Source organism: Podarcis melisellensis (assembly GCF_964234715.1).
Source record: "Podarcis melisellensis genome assembly, chromosome: 11".
NCBI classification, from domain to species: domain Eukaryota; kingdom Metazoa; phylum Chordata; class Lepidosauria; order Squamata; family Lacertidae; genus Podarcis; species Podarcis melisellensis.
In genome coordinates this window covers 34,423,401-34,429,451 of record NC_138543.1, presented here as the reverse complement: position 1 = coordinate 34,429,451, position 6,051 = coordinate 34,423,401, and positions in this window count along the sequence as shown.

The following is a 6,051-nucleotide window of genomic DNA, read 5'->3' as shown; positions in this document are numbered from 1 at the left end:
AGATTTTTCACGTTTGCCCCTTTTCTAGCCATTATGATCAGCAGCTTTCCTAACATTGTGTTTCCATACTGGCAAAAGCTACAACTGTCTGTCATGCAGCTACTAAGAGATAATGCCACAATCAAGAAATAAGATGGAAAACTCCCCTCCCCCCCCCCCGCCCCCGTGGTTGCATGTCAAATTCAAGAACTCTGGAAGCTGTCAGGGAGGAGTGTGCTGTCAGCATCCCTCATCATTGTGTTGTGAAGTTGGAATTCATTTATTAGCATATTGTTTTGAGAAAGCATCCTAGATAATATTTGCCCAGAGGCTCTTCCTGTTTTAGGAAGAAAAACTCCCAGGCCCCATTCTGTCTGTGACTCATTCTAGGTTTATGGACCACACCATATTTGTAATATGTTTCCAGTAATATATTTAAATGTAAGAAGGAGGGTGTGTTGTTTGTTTGACTGAGATTGTTTCGTGGTCACGTTCAATCCAGAGAGCTCCTTCATGTTTGAGGACTTGAAGAGGGAAAGTCAAAACCCCCAACAGACATGTCCAAGACAATTGGACTGGGGCATTATTGTAGTTATTTCTATCAATTATGATTGCACAAATTTGAAGACATAATGGCAAAAGGTGTTGTGTGTGTTCCTAGATTGCTCATTCTGCTACACATACCCCAAATCTAGAAAGGTTTGCTTAAGAATAATATCATTATTAAGACAATAAGTGCATGATTTGATTTTGCTCATTTCTGGATTTGGGACCTCAACACTGCAGTCAGGTTTCAAGTTTACCTCTGCAAGTTGAAATAAGAATCTTGGACTTGATCTACAGCTAGATTAAAGGTAAAGGTAAAGGAACCCCTGACCGTTAGGTCCAGTTGCGGACGACTCTGGGGTTGCAGTGCTCATCTCGCTTTACTGGCCGAGGGAGCCGGCATTTGTCCGCAGGATGCTTCCGGGTCATGTGGCCACCATGACAAAGCTGCTTCTGGCGAGCAGCACATGGAAACGCCGTTTACCTTCCCGCCGGAGCGGTACCAATTTATCTACTTGCACTTTGATGTGCTTTCAAACTGCTAGGTTGGCAGTGTGAGATTTTCAATTTTCCGTTCATTCAGCTGCGCAACACTGAGTAGATTGTGTGAAGCATCTGGAACGTAGAGAACATCTTGTATCGATAAGTCCAAACTGTGAAGAACAACAGTTCCGTAGCCTTGACTGGGGATCGTGTGGTCATCCGCCTGGTTAATCGCACTTTCCTGCGGTGTAAAAGACACAAACAGTCGCTTGTTGTTGCATAAGTGGCGGGTCGCTCCTGAATCCACCACGAAGAAAGATATAGACATCTTCTGGACCTTTGCAACCTTTGGAGTGAAGCATGAGACCATCGCCTTGTGCTGCGTTGTCCTGGACACCGGACCTTTGCCTTTTCCACGCATTGAGCTTTCGCTGCGCTGCTCTGTCTTGGCCCTGGGAAATCTGCATTCCCTCTTCATATGGCCTAGACGTCCACATGAGTAGCATTTCACTGCCTTCAAAGCTTTGGAGCCATCTGGTGGTTCCACTGCATTCTGGGATGACGTCTGTGAAGACTCCCCCTTACCCATGCAGCTAGCATCTCGCCTGTCCGCTTCATTCAGAATCACGGCAGTAACATGTGCTACTGTGATCTGAGCAGTTGGCTGAACAGCAATCTGAGTGGCAACGGACTCCCAACTTGAACCCAAAGAATGTAGTATCATGAAGGATTACACAGCCTCTGGAAAGGTGAGTCCTCTCTGTTGCAGCTCATGTCTCAGATTCTGCATCTCCATCAAGTGAGTACACACATCAGCACCTTCAGCAAGTGCCATATCATGCAGCCTGGCATAGTAGAACAAAGAAGCACCAGCTTCTGTCCTCAAATGAGCATCTCTTAAAGTGTCCCAAATCTCTCTGGCTGAGGTCTTATCACGCAACAGACAGAGCTCTTCTGGGGAAACTATCAATGTAAGAGCTCCCCTTGCTTTGGAATCCTTAGCTGCCCATTCACCTGTTATTGGAGCTGGGGGGTTGTCTGTAATAACTGTAAACAGACCTTCTTTTTGCAGAAGAGCCTCTGCGTAGAGTACCCACTCCGCATAATTCTTCTTATTGAGCTTAGGAATCCCACAAGCATCAGCCAGCCTTGCATTAGCCATCATTGCTGCTTTAAACAAGCTGCGTCAGTGTACAGCTGCTTCATTCCAAAAGCACTTTTAAAAGTACTTTCGGTTTTCAAGCCGCCCAAGCCTTTGAGCCTGTGCCGCGGCAAACGGCTTTAAAAGTTCAAAGTCCAGCCATAAAGCCATTAATTAGGATCTGGCAGGCTTCCCGGAGCAATGAGCACATACCTCTCATCAATCTTCTTGACGCGCAGAGCAGATAAGACCGTCCCATCTCTCTGTTCCTCTGCTGGCATTCCGATTCCGTTTATCTGGGCCCATAACAAAAAATGTGAGATTTTGACCAGCTTCGGCCCATCTGAAGCTGATACAGGCTCATCTTATCTTGAGCCCAAGCAGAGTAGTCCACACAGCAGAAGGATAAGCAGTATGTGCCACATTCTTAATTTTATTTCCACTCTATGCTGAGAGAATACAAACATGCATCTTGCCTCTGTGTGAGCAGAGAAGCAACTCCTCTCGGAAACAAAGAACACCGAGAGAACACTGAAAAACAGGAAACCAGTGTATGTCACATCCAGTCTCCCATTCCCGTGGGAATCCAACAGTAACTTTGACTGTGAAATGCAAAACAATGTCTTGTGACTGCAGTTGCTGCTCAGTGAGGGAAATAGAAACCAACAGGCAGGAGAGGGGACCAAGCAATGGGAGCTCACCCTGTTGCGGGGATTCAAACCGCGACCTTCTGATCGGCAAGCCCTAGGCTCTGTGGTTTAGACCACAGCGCCACCTGCATCCCTAAAGCTAGATTATCCGATTAATTTTGGCCACAAGGCAGTTTTCCCTGGTTATTTTCATGGGATTAAAAGCTTTGTTCAGATTTCCAACCCTCCAAGAGAGCAGACATTTGCCTGGCATGATAATTACCAGATTTCACTGTTTGGTAGCATAGGCATTACAGTGGTACCTCGGGTTACAGATGCTTTAGGTTACAGACTCCACTAACCCAGAAATAGTACCTCAGGTTAAGAACTTTGCTTCAGGATGAGAACAGAAATTGCATGATGGCGGCAGCAGGAGACCCCATTAGCTAAAGTGGTACCTCAGGTTAAGAACAGTTTCAGGTTAAGAACGGACCTCCAGAACGAATTAAGTTCTTAACCCAAGGTACCACTGTACGCAGCCTGGAAACATATCATCCGATATAGCAAAGACTGAAGTGTAGAGTGCAATGCCCGCCCAGCAGGGCTGGCCCAAAACATCTTGTCACCTGAGGCGAACCACAAAATAGCACCCCTATGCCTGCCAGGGAAGAAGGGATATGCGCGTGCACCAAAGATGGATATAAAGATCTATGTCAGGCTCTGCCACACCTGTGGATCCTGCTGCCTGAAGCGGTCATGTTACCTTGCCTCAAAGATGGGCCAAACCTTGCCACTCAGTAAATAACTTAAAACAAACCCACCATTCACCTACCAAAACTGTCTGAAGAAACAGAGTTCCCATATTCACATAAACAGCTCTTCTAGTTTTCCCACTTGGTATTACCCCAAACATTTCCCCTTAAATGAGATGATAGCCCTCAGTTCTTACACCTCAAGAGGCAATTGATCTATAGCTAAATCTGTATCCAGCCTGTATCCAAAAGCGGGTTGATGAGAAGGTAGCAAATTGGATACAAAACTATCTGGTGAGGATTCGGATGGGATGCCAGTGATGAAACAAAGCTAAACATTGCAAAGGTGGACTGCTTTTGCTATGATGTTGAATACAAGGAAGCATGAGAAATGAAAGCTTAATCCCTCAAATGGCTACTACATCTCAGGCAGAAGGTATGCACCAAGTAGGTCAAGAATACAGGCCTGGAAATACTCAAATTAATACAACAAAATTGCATGCATAAACAGGAAGTCAAACATGGCATGAATCAGATGGGTAAATACATAGTTCTTCAGAAGACATCAGATGAATCAGAGACTTCAATAAATACTGATTTAATTAATTAGAATCTTTGCAGTAGGTAACCCTAACTATGCAGTTACGTAAGTCACAATTGTCACCCACACATGTAACCACAAACCCCAGTTCCACCTAAGCCTTCACTTCATAAGATATAATTGCTTAACCATCCCTGGGATCTGAACACATGGATAAGGGCTGGTTACAGGTTTCTGTGTGCTCTTACAAAAGGGACCCACAAAAGGCAGTTAGGTCTTTCAGATGATGGTTTCATAATCAAACTTAAAAAAAAAACAACTAACATCCTAACTATTGTATGGACCGAACTTACTGTAACACAAATGCTGGTCATTCAGAGCAATTAGCCAACTGATCAATAATTCTTATTACTTTTTTGGCAAGCAGAACGTCTAGGACAAGACTGGGGAATGTTTGGTCCAGCTGATGCTGCTGAACTACAGCTTCCATCATCCCTTGCCATTGACCATGCTTTCTGGGGCTGATGGGAGGTGAAGTCCATCAACATCCAGAGGGTTCCTGCTCTAGGATGAGACCCAGAAAAAGAACACAAATGGTATCATACTGGGCAGACGTGAAGGGAGCAGTGAGAGAGAAGGACAGCTGTTTATGAATGTCCCATCATGTTCCCTGTTACTGGTCTCCACTCCAGATGGTGGATGAAGCTATCAATGGCTACTACTTGTTTTTAATGTTGTAACCCACCCTGGGGCCTTAGGGTGAAGGCCGGGTAGTAAATAAAGAAATAAATAAAACTGATAATTGTTTGTTGGCATCCGTCTGTCTCAGGAGACTAGTGGAGTGTGCCTTTGTGGGCAAAGCCAAACTGTTGAAATGTTACAGCGCTGGCTGTGTCTGTAGAGAAGGGTCAGTAAACTTTTTCAGCCGGGGGCTGGTCCACTGTCCCTCAGACATTGTGGGGGGGCAGACTATATGCCATCCCCCCATGACTCTCCCCTCCCTTCTCCACAACACCGGACGAGCCCAGGTGGCTGCTTACTTGTGTCTTGAGAGCAGCAGGGGCTGGTGGCGGCGGAGGTACGATGAGCGGTGCGTGAAAGGGCTCTGGAGAAGGGCTGCTTAAAATGGCGGCTGCTCGAGCACTACTGCTGCTGGCACCAACAAAACCCAGCTCCCTTCCTCCTCTAGGCAGGGTGGGGAGAAACCAGGAGGGAGGAGGCGCCACCGCCAGTGGCGTAGCGTGGGGGGGCAGGGGGGGGCCGGCCGCACCGGGCGCAACATTGGGGGTTAGGGTTAGGGGGCACAAATTACTTGCCTTGCCCCGGGTGCTGACAACCCACGGTACGCCACTGGCCACCGCTGCTGTGTGAGGGAGAGGGAAAGAACGCACATGCTGGCGATCCACACAGCGATTCCCGGACCGTCCACGGGTCAGATTCAGAAGGCAATTGGGCCTGATCCGGCACACGGGCCTTAGTTTGCCAACCAATGCTGTAGAGACTGATATGAGAGAGACATGTTTCATTGCAGCTGGGGCAACTGTACACATCATAGCATCTCAGTGCCGGGGGGAAATGGTCCCACTCATACACTGCTAAAGGCCACAGAAATGCCAGAAGCAAAGATGGGAATCCATATAATGAACTTACTTGAACTAGGTAGTTTTCTGTGTATTCCTGACTAAAGTGGAAATATTATGAGGAGCAGACTTACTAATATTATGAACACTATTTGGAGAAATGCACCTACTTCATTATAAATGGCATATGATAAGCTTGTCAAACATGGAAGCCTGATTGTAGCTCACACTACACCAACATAAAACTTTTGTGAATCATTTTGAAGGTTCCAAATGAGAAGACAAAGAGTCATCAGTGTAAAATCTCAACCAGTAGGTGGCAATAGACACCTGTGAGTTTTGTAGGCTGCTTTCAGTTAATTTCAGGTACAGTGGTACCTTGGTTCTCAAACACCTTGGT